The sequence below is a fragment of the Trichoplusia ni genome, chromosome 15 (assembly GCF_003590095.1).
Source record: "Trichoplusia ni isolate ovarian cell line Hi5 chromosome 15, tn1, whole genome shotgun sequence".
Taxonomy (NCBI): domain Eukaryota; kingdom Metazoa; phylum Arthropoda; class Insecta; order Lepidoptera; family Noctuidae; genus Trichoplusia; species Trichoplusia ni.
Window position 1 is genome coordinate 9,036,614 of NC_039492.1, and position 17,813 is coordinate 9,054,426.

A 17,813-nucleotide genomic window follows, 5' to 3' on the forward strand; every position below is an offset into this window, starting at 1 on the left:
GTTCTATAGTAGGATGCTGGTTGTCTACAACATCAGTTTGGTAGCCCAAATTGTAATAACTGTGGGATTTAGCTCCATCTGTAGTTGGATCTATGTTTTTTTCTGTATTACTATCGCAGTTTGAAGTATCAGTGTTTACAATATTATCTGTGTTATTAATTGTGTCTTTATGAGTTTCGATATCTGCATTTATTTCGGTGTCTAGCGGTATGTACATGTCTCCCAATCTGTAAAAAGGAATTCAAGGTAATGTTAGACAGCTTAAAGGAAATTTCGTAGCGTACTGTTAAGGAATGGTGAAACCAGACCAGAATGGTGAATATTTTGTGGCAGTTTCTCCGGAGTTTAATGATAATGGTGATATCACAAGGTTGTAGACAGTACGACAGTATGTTGATAGCTGAAATATTGTTCGACTAGTCTTTATTTTATTCCCGTTACATACTTCCCGTATAAGAAAAGTTTGGGCATTGATCACCACGCTAGCTCACTGCGGGTAGGCAATTTCAGATTCCAATACAAGGAAATCCAGGTTTTCCATTAACGTTTGTTAGTTATGTCTTTAACTAAGAAAGTACTAACTTTGACTCGGTCACTTTGGAACTTCGTTCGGACAGCGTTGAGATCGAAATTATACCTCGTGCATACAAGTCTATGCAAGGCCATCACTATAGTAGTTACTCTTAATTTAAAATACTAACCGGTTATGATTACAAAAGGCTTCCACATTCTGCGCCCTCAATCGCTTGATAAGAGAGGGCCGACGTCTAAAGGTGATTGTATCACTCTGGATTCCAGAACTTGGGATGTCTTCTTCTTTCGCTGAACTTTCTGTCTGTCCTTCGCTTCAGGATTTTCTTCATACCATTTACTGGAATTTAACAGAAAACAATCGTAGCGGAAGCAGACTGCGATAAACGGAATCTTTGCTATATGGTGTGTTTTATTCCCTAAGTCAAAGGTAATTTATTAATTAAAGATGCAACAGTTTACTCACAGGTATTTATCGGAGTTACCCGATTAGTTTCGAACCCAACTATAGTAATTAATCATGACCTCATATGAATGAGAAAATGAATTTAATGATAAAACAAAAGGAAAAAGTTATTCAATAATTTACGGGATACATAACTTACGTGTAAGCATCCCAATTGAGATTCTCTTTATTTTGTTTATTAGCCTGGAAGCGGTTTCTGTTCGCCCTCCACCATGATATATCTTTTCGGTCCAAAGGACTTACTTCCTTCACCTGTGGGTACAAAAAACATTGTCCTCATTGTATTGTGGCAAAATAACATTGGATTTAAGATATGATATGAGCTTTGAAGGCATGTCAGAACCATTGTCACCCCAAGGTCAATGCAGAGGTTAAAAACCCTTTCCACGAACAAAAAAAGATATTCCACTCCCAAAAGAAAGTCAAAAGAATTTTATGAATGATCTTGAACCCGACAAATCTATTTTCATGTCAAACGACAAGGTCGTTGGACAACCGAAGTAGCTTCAACGAATTGGATTCTTAATTTACTCATGTAAATAATGGAATAAGAGCCTTGGGAAATCTTGAAAAGCCAAATAAGAAATCTTTAGAGACGAGTCGTAGAAAATTAGTTTTATGTAGGTACTATATCACACTTAAAGAACGAAACTTTTAACTTCGTTTTAAAATCGGACCTTATCAGTTTCAACTATAAAATCTTAAGAAAAAAAATTTGAAAAGATGTGCAGTTGTTTGAAGTACCTTATTTATTATCCTATTGTGTAAATGGCAATGCCCCAAGCTGACTCCAGTTTTTATGCAATCAATGACGGCTTAAGGCACCAACACAAAGCCCTTATTGAAAGGGAAATATAATTTCCGGGATCCGAGAATTCATTTGACCGTTTCCTGTTACCGCTCCCGATTGTATACTTTGGTATACAGGCTAAGCAAGCAGCAGCCGATATCATCTAGTCAACGTTAAGAGAGTTTGACTGTTCTTTGTTAAGTACCTGATGTAACTTTTCTCAAATCATACGTTGCTTTAATTACATCAACAATTCAACTATGCTTGCTTCCTCAAAAGAACCAGCTGTCAGAAGAGAAAACAAAAAAGGCACTCTTTACGTTTTCGTTACCTTATAAACGGCGACTCCTGCTAGGAATATGCACACAATATTGACGAGAGTCAGGCAGAGTGAGGCAGTTCCAAGTACGGCCAGCTCTGAGGGCTGCACGACCAGCCAGCGCAAGCTCCTCCGTCGTCACCGTAAGCCGGGTTAGAGCCATCGCCCATAGCAAACCCTGTTGGGCAATATGAGTACTCCGTATTAAAACCAGCTGATACTTTGCGGAAAGCTATGAAATGTAAATATGAAGAAATGTATTTTTCTTCTGAACTGCATGGAAACGGATCACGGAGGAATAGTCTAGTGTGAATCTATAGTACCGGAATATTTTAAAACAAATTGCATCGAAATAGGTGTAGCCGTTTAGGCGTGAACGAATAACAAACGTCAATACATACATACACAATACTTTATTAAGCCCGGAGTTAGGCGTTACTTTGATTGATAAGCTTTATGTAATAAGACCTTTTGAGTGAGATGAGAAAGATTGATCTTCCTAATTAAAATAACTCGAATCAGGAAATTAGGGTACTGAGGTATAATTAACATAATTAAAATCCTTTCGTTAAGTATAAAATGGATATAAAATCTATGATTGGCTTTTAACGCTTAAGCTCGCTTACTTTCGTTATGAAAATTGCACGAAATTAAATTTATAGGTAAGTTAAAATTAATTCAATTTTGACCTATCTTCGCCCTAGGGCTTAACCCACGCCTGTTGACTGTTTAACGTTTTATGTAGAAACCATATTACATCGCATGTACAATAATATTTTGGTAATACCTTTAGGCTATATTTATTCCGATCACCTTTAGAACTCTCGATATAGATTTCTCCAAAATAAACTCTCTAATTTTGGATTTATTTATATTAGACATTAGTGGATTTTGTACGTGAGTTAAAAATAGCTATGGAAGTTATAAATTTAAAGCTTTCCAAAGAGGTATACAATTAAAATGTTTTACGTAACGAAGATCGCACAGCAGAAAGTCGTCTTTACCAATCATGCCATCTTTGTCGTTCTCGAACGGAATGTAGAGACAAAATATATTTGTTAGAACGTAATTTATCGAAGAGTACTTCTGTTCTTCATAAATTGCATTTGAATAGTATTATGTCCGTGCCGTATGGACTGCATGTAACTGAGCTACACAGCACTTTGCATGAAAATGAAGTTCTCAATATTTTGGTACGATGCATGAAATTCTATATTGAAGTAGTTGTTTATAAAATGTGGGTCTAGAGACAGAAGACGGTAATTTACGATAATGATATGTCAAGAAAACAAACAAGAAAATAATACTGGACGCAAACTATTAATTTAAAACAGAACACTGCCATTGAACATAATAACAAAAAAACAATAAAATAAACTGTCACTCAGTAGTACTCAGTACGTTCACAAAATCGCAAGCATTACAACACTATGGTCTTCCATTCATCAGCTCTCAAATCCAAATCTAGGTTGATATTACGAGTGCGCTTTATGATGACATACTTACAGCATTGACAGCGGGAGGCAGCAGTGATGCTGAAATAGCTACGCCAACTAGTGACGCTGTGTATTCTCCGAGGACAGCCAAAGCTACTCCAGCACCGCTGGGGATGGCAACAAGGATCCCCACCCAGAGGGAACGGTATTCACATCTGGAATTACATAAGTAAATAACAGTAGGATCAAAAGGAACTCTACGTCGAAGTGGAAGAAAAATTTGTCGAGCTGGTTTGTAACGAAGATTTCGGAAAACAATCATGAAAGGATGTTATACGACTGCTACTGTCTGTCACAGCAAAAGTACGCCATATGAAAAAAGGGAATGAAAAAGAAACGGATGTTCGACTCTGAGACTTACCGCAACTATTAGACAAAATTTCAATTAATAGAGTTCAATTGCGTACACCGTAACACGAGAATTATAAGCGAGTAAAGAGAGGTATTAGATTGGCTAGTATTTTCTACTGACCTACCTGGATATCATCTCATAAGTGGGCCAGTCTTCCACCACTCCGTATCGCTCGTCGATGGCGCAAATGGTGAGTCCGAATATGAAGCCGATGACGAGAGATAGGAATAGTCCAAGGAACTCGTTCTTAACCCCCATGAGCTGTAGAGACCGATCCCGGACCGCTGTGCCTAATGTACCTGCTGTTATTGGGCCCTGTAGGAAATATAACAGTGAGTGAGTAAGAAATCGTAATCGATGAGAATAGAACTCCAATTGAAATGTGATGTTTGTTATTTTACCTTAAAAAACTATGAATGGTTGATAAGCACTGAGGTTTTTAGTTTTTTGTGTGATTCTGGATTTATTTATTATGATAGAGATTCACAAAAAGGTCCCAGGAATGTTTGTGCTTCCCTAAGGGAATTTAGTGATGTTCAGTCATTTATTCTATTTTATCCTATGCATTTGAAGGAAAACTGGACCGCACTTCGTGTATAGAAGAATCAAGAACATTAATATCTCTAGACATAAGCTCACCATAAGTGGAGATATCAGCATACTGGCAACGAGGATGACTGTGGAGTTCTCTATCAACCCTATAGCTGCGACGAAGGCTGCCACCAGCAGCATGAACAGCCAGTCGAATGTCAAAGCTGCGTCAGCGCGCACGTCGTGCAGCACCTGCGCAAGATTAGTGCGCGCGCGTACTGATGATGAGAAACGAGACCATGCTGTTGGTGTGGCTGAGGGTCTGAAATAAGGGTTAAATATGATTAAGCGCTGAATAAGTAAATTGATAGAGATGTATGAGAGTACTTGGATGCTTATTTACATTTTCTCAGTTTTCAACCGGCTTCAAAATTTGAAGGTCCTTAAATCGTATGATTTCGTTTATTATGTTTGTTGCCTCAGAATTTCTGTTCAGGATGAACCGATTTTTTGTTTTTTTTTTGTCAAGAAATATCTGCCTTTTGCTCCCATACAACATTTAAATTTATTAAGGTTTAGGAATATGAAGTTTACTGGCTGTAATTGGATATGCACGAATGATCAGCATGTACACTGTTCAGTGCTATTAGTAATCTTTAACCTTTCAAAGTTGTTTCTAATTGCTGTGCTTGTGTCACAGTATGAGCAGGTATTTATTCTATTAAGCCCAATGTTGTTTTCAATTGAAATAGTCGTCTTTAACAACTCGATCTCATCACCTGCCTCTTAGTCAGCTCCGACGATTGTTTGGGACCTATCGACATCTTTTAAAGTTTGATACTTCTAAATATACAATATTATAGATAAAATATACCTAGCCACACAGCAAATTATCGTGCTCATTACACAAACTTTTCTTCTAGGTGGGAATCGAACCTCCGGAATAGCAGTCAAGGCCGTTCAAAACATTATATCTCCATATAGTAGGTATCTTCTTCAACTTACTCTTCAAGTCCCGTAGATCCATCTTCCGAAGCAGCTGTACTGTTTCCATCGCTAGATTTGTAGTAGAGAGCACAAGGCAGCACGCTCACTGAGGACTGGTGCCGGGATCCTATCCCGAAGGTCTTCAGCACTTGTAGGAGCTCCTCACTTAAGTTGCCAGTTTCGAGAGAGAAAAGTACCTGGAAAATTAAGAGGAAGGTAATATTACTTAACGTAATATTACTTTTTGACAACAATATATACTAGGTATATAATACTAATATACTAGGTAACTCCTAAAGACTTAAGTTCATTTAGAACATATATATAGGTACATATAATAGATGCTGGTTTTTCACGGAAAGACGCACATTTCTTGTAATAAGTAATGGCTTCAAAAGCCTATATATAAGAGTCCAGTCTATCTAGAACTCTAGATATTTGATATGTTGACACAGTTAAAGGTCAAGCAAACTATCCAAGTTGGTAGCTATTTAAATAGAGAATGCAAAACTTGATCAGTTTTGCATTCTACGCTAATGCATCAGATAAAATCGCATTACGACTTAATTGTATAACATGGTTTGTAATTCAATCATTTCTTTTCGTTAACAAAGGATTAATAAAAACTTCTTTGATCTTTGCTATTGGGTGTTGAATGGAGGTATTAAATAGATTTGGTTTAAGTTTCTATTGTGTACATGTTTGGTGGAAGACTACGATGGCACGAGCTGTCCTAAGTGCTGTTAGAATGGTTCCCGCGTCGCATAATGTGCAGTTATGATTCATGTAGATCCATATCTGTCTAATAGGCTCTTGGGAAGTCGTGAGGAAGTTTACTAATGTTTGCTGGCAGGCTATAAGGATATTTGGTTGAGTTCGAAGCTTGTGGTATGTGAGAGATATTATTTATATTATTAATTTCTTCTGTACTTAAATAAAAAAGAAATACGCTCAATCGGCGACACGGATAGCCGAGTGAGGTCACCACCATCCTTCGATTTACGCGTAGGATAAGCGTTTGTGTGACCTACGGATGCTAGTCCGCCTAGTCCGGAGTATCTTTGTGCATGTGGCTTAAATGTTTGTAAAACTCCACGCAAAAATGAATGCCTCAGAGCGAGCGTTGTTTTTAAAAAAAAAGAAAGAGGTTTCGTCAATTCGGCCAATTTGTGGTAAACATGAATTTTACTTTAAAATAATGAAACAAATCAACAATGACGTATACTAGAGGTGTAAAGACAGACAGATTGCTGATTTACGTAGTAAATATGTAAGTCATTATAATCTCTGTCAGTTTTTTCGTCATCGTTTATTTAAAAACGTAGAACTGATTGGCCACTTTAGATAACATTAAACGGTTTGAAGAATTGTTGCCTTTGAAAAAACCGAATGAACCGTCATTATAACTAAAATTTGCAAATAGCTTCAGAGTAGTATTAATATTTTGAAACGTTTTCCTCGTATTCGTTTTGAAGTTGTCTTAGAATTTCGGGGTTTATTTATACTATAACTAGCTGACCCAGCAAATGTTGTTTTGCCTAATAAATTACTTCTAGTTGTATGTATTTTTTAATGCCACATTATTTAAAAATATAACAAAAAATGTCGTCCAAAAATGATTTATTTTTAGTGTGATCAACCCTTATCACTTAGGGGTATGAAAAATATGTATACAAAATTTCATAAAAATCGGTCGAGCCGTTTCGGAGGAGTACGGTAACTAACATCGTGACACGGGAATTTTATATATTAGATAGTTTAACTGGTTTTTAGTAAAAAATATTCGTTCTTTGTAAATGATGTTAAGTAACAATTGGAACTTTCTGCATTATTATTATTATTATTTTTCCGGATAGCAAGTGAAAGTTATAATTATTATTTAGTTGCCTTAAAAAAAATAAAAATGTAGCCTGTGGCAAAAAATAATAGCATGAACTGCCATAAAGAAGAATTAAAACCTTTTTTTGCCATACATTATTCATCGAACAGACCTAGTAACGTGATCTAGGATACCTATACATATTATGAAGTTCATTTAAAGCCGTGACAATATAAACTTTACCTGCCAAAATTTGTCATCCTTCGTTGAGTTCCACGCTGCATTTTTGATGTCCAGTCGCTCAACAACTTCTGACAGAATCTGAAAGTAGGGCATAAATTAGTTTTAACGCAGGGTCGAAATATGAGCCGTCCTTACCAACTTAATAGCTAGCTAGAGGAGACAATAAATCTCAAGGCTTGTCTAAAGGAAATATGTATTTTCACAGACCGCAAAGGACAAAGTAAATAAATTTTAACTTTATGTTGGAATACCTTTTTGAAGTTTGGTGCTGTTTGTTTGGTGATAAGAATGAGGATTGGTAACTTAAGGCTTTAGATATAAACCCTTCAGGCATTATAGTTTATCTACTATAGACATTGCCTACTGCAAAAGAACATCTAAAATTTCAAATTGTAGTTCTTTTCAAGTATCACTTCAGTTCACTGGGGAAGTAGGAACTGAACCGCTTTTAATTCTTCGTTCGACTTAATACTCAGAAAGTGCTCATGAAAACCTCTCAACACTCACAGAAAAACTCAGACAGAACTGGAACCTGGGACTCCTGGTCCCTCAATTTATGTACATATCTTCCTATTACTATTTTGAAAGAGAGGAGAGAAAGAGACACATACATAATGAAACAATGGCCAGTACTTTTTTAGTTTGTTTTCATTCCTTTGACGTTAGTCAGCAATATAGTATAAGCATATAAATGAAAGCAACTCCCTTATAGCTTTGGTAAACATGAACCTTTGAATTAAAAAATGTTATTGCATCGGTATACCTATGATGTTATGTTTGATTTAACACATTGGCATTACACTGTTTATTTTTATTTTATTGCTGAATTAAGTACTAGCTGGTTCGTGTAAATTTCGATTAATGATATTACATGATGATGTTCTCAAATAGAGTAGATTTATATTGGTAAAACAATTTCAAAAACAATTTAGTAGATCCTGATATTTATCCTCTTTGCTGATATTACACCTACAAAGTCACAAATTCGCGCACATGCTTTATAATTTTATATTACAGACTAGTTGCTTGTCAGCGCCTACGCACGCTAGAAACCGAAAACGATCTCACAGGATCATAAAAGGGATAACAACTATACTATACATTAACGTCGAAAAAAATTGTCAAATCCGTCTTGTGTTTTTTTCGTGTAAGAGTGACAAACATTCATGAAACCAAACAAACTTTCAATATTATAATATCAGTAGGATGAATTGTGTGTGAAAACTGTAACGTTTTATACACATACTAGCTGTTGCCAGCGACTTCGTCCGCGTGGTTAAAAGATATAAGTTATGATTTATACCTGTCCTGTTTTTTCTACATTTTCCATTGTATCTTCGCTCCTATTAGTCGCAGTATGATGGTATATAGCTTTAAACCTTCCTGAATGGTCTATTCTACAAAAATAATGTTTCAATTTGAAACTGTAGTTCCTGAGATTAGCGCGTTCAAACAAACAAACAAACTCTTTAGCTTTATATATTAGTATAGAAAGTATAGATATAGATGTATAGATTAGTATAGATATGAATGTTTGCGCTTTATGCGAATGTTCGTAGAAAGCTAAGCTGAATATGAACGTTACGTAACACTCACAGATGCACTGTTTTAAAACCTAATGCATCTGTTTCTCTCTTCAGTCGGTGGACGTTCACTTATATTTATGTAGGACATTTTAAGAAGTAGAAGATCTTACTGTCTTGTCTCTGCATTCAAATCGGTAGTGACACAGATATCGTGACACTTCAATGTAATGCTTTCTTATAGCATTATTGTTATAATGCTACAAGCCGTCCTAAAATTTTTAATTTATATAAATAATACTCCCTTTTCATATTTTATTAGAAAAAAAACGATATTATAGATCTTGATGGTTTATCTTAGTTCGAGGTGTCATTTTTTATTTATCTAGGCCTAGATAATTCAAATTTTAAGTGATTGAAGTTAAGATTCTAAATTTACAGTGTAAGTAAAATAGAGTGATTAAAAATTCATTAGAAGGCAGGACTCCTTTGCCCGGACTGATTTAAATTCAATTTATAATTAACATCTATTCATGACCTTTAATTACGAAGTCTAAATCTAGGTGAGGCTGACAGTTTTAAGAGAAATGACCCAAGAGGGTTTGCTTAAAAGCCCTTATAATCTATTAATAGCATCATTTATTCATAATCATGAATGTTCTCACCAGCTGTAGTTTATCCCGGTTACAAATTAAGTAGGTACAGGTGAAAAAAGTATTATCCCTTCTAACCCTACTAATATTATAAATGCGAAAGTACCTCTGTCTGTCTGTCTGTTACGCTTTCACGTTTAAACCACTAAACTGATTTCAATGAAATTTGGTACAGAGATAGAGTTGACCTTGAAAGAACATAGGATGGTTTTTATCCCGGACTTTTAAAGAGTTCTCTTGGAAACTCGATATAACCGACCTCGACGCGGGCGAAAAGCTTGTGTTAAATAAATGATACAACGGCACACTCACGCGTCTTTATCAGGATTGCCCATCATAGTTACTATAAAAGAAAGTGTTATATTTGTGTAGATAGAAAATAAAGCTAACGAGTGATGATTTCTATTACTTTAACATGTTTAGAGGTTTACATTGTTTGTTTATTCGGTATGTAATATTTTCTTCACGTTCAGCGGAGGTATACCACTTTTTTACATTTTAGAGGTGTCGAGAAGCTCTAAAGAGCTGTGTAAATCTGACAAGTTAAATACAGCATGACAGCAATCAACCTTTATGAAAATATTTAAAGTTTGAAAACAATTCAAAGCTTTTAATGCACAACCGACCTTGTTCCCGAAAACTAAACTTCTCCGACAACTACCGATTTCATTCACGAATTGTTTTCCTTTTGCCCATCTCAATGGGTAATAAAATTAGCAATGTATTCAGTAATGCGATAAAAACATGCCCTGGAGGATAAACAAAGAGTGATTACTTAGAGAGGAGAACTGTTTCATATATTTATCTAATGTAAACAGTAATAATAGTATCACACGTTTGTAGCGTGTTTTAAACACGAGTATAATGAAGCAGAATTATTGTCAAGAAAAAGTCCGTCCCTGAGATATGGTTTATAATGAACTGTTTTGTAGAATCCATTATTCTGCGTTGCTTCAATCAGGCACAAATGTTTGGGGATGACTTAGTATGGACCTTATAATAAACCGGTCAAGTTCGACCCCTATTCGTGACTCAGAAAGTCTTGTAACAATAGCTTAAAGAAAATACTCTCTTAACCTTGTTGTATAATTCAATTACTTTTTTTATACAGCGGACATATAAATTTGTTAAAATTTCAAGTATCAAGCTATCACGGTTCCTGAAAAGCAGCTTGGTGGCAGACAGTTCAGTTTTTACCGTTTAGGTAAGGAATTCTAAAAAAATAGGTACACATATTCTTGCCATCATGTCACTTAGGACATTATTAAGAGGTACTGTGTTACCCAGGTAACTGGGTAAAGGAGGTCGTATAGGCAATCGATCCTTCTAAATCACTGGTACCGTTAGACTGGGAGCCGACCCGAACATAGGTCGGAAAAGCCTATGATGATGGTGACAATGACACTGAGGACATTATTGAAAGAAAACTTAGCAAAAAGGCTACTAAACTACCCATATTTCTTCCTTTAACACATTGTCAATGTTCTTCAACTTTATATACTTCGTAAATTGGACAGTTAATCATCAGTGCCGGCGTAAGGGCCACTGACACCCCGGACGAAAATATTGTGGCGCCCACTTAAGGGAAGCAATATCAAGTGTTAGTTTTTTGCTGATCCCAAGTAAAATTATATTAAGAATTTCATCTTTCCTTTAGCGTTACGTTTGGCGGTGGAAGTATTCCACCTCCAGCGTAGAGCACAGTTCTGAGGGTTTGCGCCAGGAGAGGCAAGAGACTCCAACTTCAGACCTTGGCGCCCGCCAGAATTTGTCGCCCTGGGCCATCGCCCCATCACGCCTCCCCCCCTCCCTAACGCCGGCACTGTTAATCATCTAATAAATAGAAACAACAGTATCATGTTAACTGGGTGGAATTCTGTCCCTACCAATGTTACTATTATTTAAAGAACAAATTAACTCTTTATCGAGCGATCAAGAATGTTAGGTAATCCTAGCTAATTGCAAATAACAATTTGTTCGTTAAGTGTCAACGCAATTATCTGATTAATCGTTGATTGCAGTCCTTGTTACAATGAGCCTTCAATTAACAAAATGCTTAAATTGTTTGCCGTTTTATATCTAACACTTCAATGATTTTTCTTGGCCATAAAAAACCCGGATGGAAAATGAAAATTATAAAGTGCATTCTGATGTTCATTCCGTAGCTTGGTTTAGAAGTATTATGGTTTTATATCTATATTTACATTATACAGTGTGTATGAATCGAGCATTTTTATAGAAAGTTTTATTTCCATGGACGGAATCGGAACTAACGGAAATAATATATGTTAACATTGATTGTTTGTACTATATTAAAGGCCTACAATAACAGTATATCGTTTTGTACAATTTAATATCTCCTTGAATGAAGAAAAGAAAAAAATTTTTGGCTGCAGAGGGCCTGCCACCCGTATATTAAAGTCATTATTTTAAATTGATGTTAAGTAATTATTATAGGTGTGGAAGCGTGACAGAACAGTACTCGACGGAGATCTTCATCTCTGCCCTTCATTTTTCTTTTTTTATACCTCTCGCGTTACGGAAATTAATTTTTATATCACGGCGATCCCGACTCCGCGTAGGTCAGCCGTTTAACATCCGCCATCATATTTCTTAAGTCGAGGTAGTAGAGCCCCAGTTTCTCCCAACAGTCCATATGCAGATTGCAGGGCTAGCCGAGTGGTTAAGTTCAATCCCTGCGTAGGACAAGCATTTGTGATCCACGAATGCTTGCTCCGAGTCTTTATAACACAAGCATAAAACTCTTTAATGCGGGAGTCGTTTAAAAAAATGATCTGGAATAGATGCCTAACGCTCCAGCAGCAGAAGAGCAGACATAACAAATACCAATAGAAAAACAACCAACGACATTATTGAACCACCGAAACAAAATGAAGACAAAGTATCCTGACTCATAATAGTACAATGTGCTATACATTCTATGTAGTACATATAAACTCGTAGTACACTAGCATACAAAACAAAAGAAGGTGTCTGTATCAAAACATTATTAAAACGAATCAGCATTGTTGATACGATCTATTGTCACGATTAAAAACAAAAGTAATGACTGTAAGGCTAGGAAATGTCATCAATGTACCTACATATTATTTAGTGTTAAGAACATGTTGTATTGCCTACCAGCAGATGTGCGAGAGAGACTCTTCGCATGTGCATTGTGCTGTCCCTTTTAGACAATGATGGAAATTGTGCGATTTACAATACTTTGCGAGCGTTGATCATTTTGTTATCAGATGGCCTACACAATGTTACATTTACAAATACGAAACTTTAAATGTAGAAGAATGACTTTCTTTTTCGACAAGTGACATAACTTTGACTTGTCAGTTCAATATATGCGAGCAATTCAAAATCGTTAGTACTTGGATAATATTAATAATAGTAGGTAGTTGGATTATGGGTATCATCGTCCTTAAATTACGATACAATAGGATTTTGGTATTAAATAATCAAATTGGTACGTTAGGAAGATTGAAAAATAAAACCTATTATTTTAATGTTGTTTTATATCTAAAATTCATAAAAGCTAACATTTTATGTAAGCTAAGTACACTATTCCTTCCCAGTGTAGGTAAATTGTGCAGAGCTGTAAACTTATATTAAGACCTTTTAATGTAACCACAATTAATGCAATAAAGATTTATTATTATTATTTTTATCTCTTTTCATTCACGGGTTAACTTCAAGAGAAGAGACCCGGTCCTTTTTAAAGGCGTGAACGGGGACACAGGTCCAACGTGCAGAGGCCTTCTTGAGAACTTTAATCTAATTTATTATTAATATTACAAACGTATTTCTTATTCGATTATTTCAATTTCGAAAAACTTTTTGTGAATCCATATGACAGTCTTATTCGTTTTTTTATAGTCAAATATCGAAATATCGTGTAGTTCACTGCAATACCTTTCGCTTCAACGACTATAAGTCTTAATAGACGAAGCTATGGTATGCCCCCGGTCAGTGGGTGTCTGTGACGTAATACTGTTTCAACTGTTTCCTGATAGAAAATCAATTGTTTTATATCTTTTGTTTTAATTGTCGTTACCGTGACGGACTTTCCTGTTCAATGTTGGTTACGTTAGGTAATCCGACGGCCTTAGGTAGGCTAAGTAATTAGACATGCGGCACATACAAGGCTGAAAAGACGTGATTGTAAAAACCTTTATACAGAGTTACACCTTTCAGTATAATAATAAGGAGTTAATACGAAAACTTCTAGGTCAGTCTAGGTAATGAAAATTATTTATTTTTCAGGGTTGGTGCTTAGCAAAATTTTTGAAAGAGTAGAGTTGTCAGGTTGCTATGGACCTATCAGGCTAAGTTGTTATTTGAATATATGATGTCAACGCACCTTGATATTAAAACAGCCTATTAGTTGAAGAATAACGCAATTTTAAGTCATTATTTAGAGTTTTTGTCATACTAAATGGCTCATTGTATATAAGCGTCAGGTAGACGTGAGAAAAGTGTATAGTATAAATTTAAAACTTTGCAAAAAAAGCGATTACGTCAGTATTCGACCATTACTTTTCTAAACAACCTGCTTCAGTCTAATACTCTAAAATACCATTAAGAACTTGCTAATCTTACGAATTAAGTCATACATAAGTCCACAATGTATGGGATCGTCGCGACGTTAATCCCTTAAGGGACAATCCATCATTCTATTCAAAGGCAGAGGTTTTCCGTCATCCGTTGCAACGTTAACCACGTCATGATATTTTCCCTATGACGTATGAGATATAAAAAGCTTTTGCGTAAACATTTTTTTTAGAATATACATTTTCGATACGGCGTTTATCTTTTCATGGCGTCGTGTTCAAATGATACGGGATTGTAATAAAATATGTAAGGCTTAGCTGTTTGTCGGTCTGTCCGTCCTTCTATCACCAAGCTTTATCTCATGAACCGTTATAGGTAGGTTTTTTTAAAGTTTTTGTAGGGAAAAGATCCTACTTCAGGTTAAGCAACGTTGCTACGGCCACAAATTATTCGACGTTTACTTGTAGGTAACTCTAAATATCGCGAAAGAAACTGGCATTTGACCGGTTCTTTTAATCATTATGAATAAGTCCTAGGGTCAGAAATTCGTTAATCTATAACCTCTGATAATATTAGTTTAGATTTGGTTAGCAGACCCCCGCAGAAAAATAAGACTATTCGAGTCATATAAGCCAGATAACGCGATGTACACTATGGGCTACTTGAAATCGATGGTAGCCAAAATTACGCAAATATGTAATAACTTACAATAGTACCTATGTCAATCAATTATTGGACTTTGAATAGTTCGAACTACATATTGGGGATCCTTAATGAAATCTTACTTTAAAATATTAATTAATAAATTGGATCGCACGTGTGAGCTACTTTAATTGATTCGGGTAACTATTTCCGTTTCCTAGAAATATACACGCTGCGTTTTATAAGGTAAATCTTGTTTTTTTTATTATGAGATAACTTATTGTGTTATTAAATGTAATCAGATCAGCCATGCAATGAAAAATATGTCTCAATATAGGTATTTGCTCCTACTTTTATTCAATTCTAAGATATTTGCACCTTTCATTTACGTATTTTCAATCGACTTCCGAAAGGAGGAGGTTCTTAATTCGCCAGTATTTCATTTGTTTTCTTTTTTATGTTTTTACCTCAGGTCTTTAGATTGGATGAGTGATTGTGTGTGATTTTTTTCATTTAACTTAAATAGCTACTCGTATCATTAGGTCCCACAAAAATGTTATCAAGTTTCGTTAAACTATGTGAACGTACATTAATTGCGAATTGCTAATCTAATAATTCGTCTATTCAAACATTGTGACAAAATTGAATTAATTCTTGCGAGGCACGCTTCAAAAAGTTTTAACGACCACAATATAAACACCCTTTTGACCTTACAGGGTGTTGTGTGTGGTGTCTCCATTAGAAATTTAATACGGTGCTATAACAGAGTTAAACCAAGCTTTAGGTATCGTGCCAAGGGTTATTTACTGTCGTCAACGCGATTCAAACTTACATATATCGATCTAAATACTCAGAATATGGGAAAACAATAATGCTTCTAGCACTTACGATTAATTACTTGCACAAAGTTCTATTGATTTGTTGGGTATTACTATACGTATAGTAAGATGACATAGATAAACTATTTGTGTGTCGTTTAGGAAATATTGTTTTAAACAATCTTTTCCAAAAAATGCTAAATAAAATGACTGAGACGATTTTAAAATAAAGGAAATTTAATAATCCTATTTTAGTCTCCGCACTTGAGTCGAACATTAGCGTCGATCATCCGGGGGCAAGCGGGTCGATTTCTACAAAGTTTTGGGGTCAAATCTGGTTGTGACTGGACCGCATAGAATACATACTGTACTATAACGCCACTCAAAATTTGTCTATTAAATATAGAAATCTTTTCTGACCATACTCTTAGTTTCAGGGTTTAAATGATTAAAATAATAATGGCAGTTTAGAAAACAAATGAGTTTTAGTGTAGTCTGTAATTTGATCATTTCAGTGTAAAAGTTTAATCAAAGGATTAGAAGAACCCATATTCTTGTTAACCTCCATTTATAAGCTTAGAAAAATGAAGTAGAAGAAAGGCTGTTTGTTCGTTAAACCTTTAACATAAAAATGCTTTTAATGGTTTATATGGCAGCATGTTTATGACCAGAGCTTTGTTTTAATTTTTCTGTTCTTTCGCTTTTTAATTTAATTCTCATTGCAAGAAAATGAAATACATTAGGTATAAACTGTTCTGATAATAATTTAAAAGAAAATAGTGTCTTATATCTTAAGATAGGTACTCTCTTCACTTCACTTAGTTACCTTTTCTATGTAAAATTATCTTTTCATTTTTGTCTTACTGACATTATTTTGTTGATTATATATTATTTTCCTATGGTTAATACGTCAACAGCTAAGATTCTGTCGATATTAAAACCATGTTCAGTCTCATTTTTTTTTATTTTTGTTTTTAATAATGCTGTAGTATTTTTATATTGATTTCTTTTGAAAGGTAAATTTATACTACCTATTTTAGTTTTAATAAACTTTAATTTATTTTCAAGCAACTAGAATTTAGTGATTTTTTAAAGGTTTTTTTTTGGTCTATGTCTAACGCCAATAAGATGATATTATTTCTGTAACCACAACTTACAGTTTCAAGCGGCGTGTCCCAGTGAAACGCTCCGAGTATGTCATCCCCTCGCACGGGCCTAGTGATTTTCAGTTTGTTCTTCTTCAACTTTATCACTTGTTTTATCTCGTCCCAAGACGCCTTCACGTAACTTTTCCGCTCGTCCGCCTGCACATCGGCCAGAAAACTCTCACTTTTACACTTAAACCCAGTTTCCTTATTCCGATGCAAACAATCAGTTGAACGACACTTCGATATCACCACATTATCATCGTCCGGCACGCAAGACTCTACACAACTCGTCTTCACAAAATGTTTCTCTTTCAATTCATGAATTACTTTTGAAACTCGGTCGTACTTTTCCTTCTCGTAAACTAAATTTGGAATAACATTCTTTTTTAAATCGCTCTCGTAATCTTTCTTTGGTACGTTAACAATGAACAGTACGCCGGCCATTGTTGAAACAATATGAGTTACCGATAGTGGTGCAGTGTGCTGCGCCCGCGCACGCACGTAGATGTGATCTAAGCTAACGTTGTCACGGCACAAACTAATTTAGCCCTTGTGTCCATTGTTTTATTTGCTGTCGAAATGTCGCCTTTATGTGCGGAAAATTACAAAACGATCGACTTCCGTTCTTACAGCAACTGCCTTAGAATTAAAGTTGTTTGTTTCTTTGTAACTGTTTTGTTTTTGTGATTTTATTGAGATAAGAAAAACATTAGCGTGCCTTGCAGTTTAGCTCGCGTAATATTTACAAGTGCGATAATCTGTAGTACACATGTGCAAATTTACACAGGTTACATTAAAGTGCTTATGAGTAAAACGTTGTTTAATTTACTATGGAAGTAGTTTTGTACATTAACAAACTGCTTTAAACAAGGAACTATAAATAAAACGTAGATGTTGTAAATGACTGAATATAATTTTCAAAACATGGACAT

At 35.3% G+C, this 17,813-nt stretch overlaps 1 pseudogene; it reads right to left on the reverse strand.

Moving 5' to 3' along the window:
• Positions 1-837: 837 nt before the first annotated feature.
• Positions 838-17,769, reverse strand: LOC113501414 (annotated as a pseudogene).
• Positions 17,770-17,813: the final 44 nt, after the last annotated feature.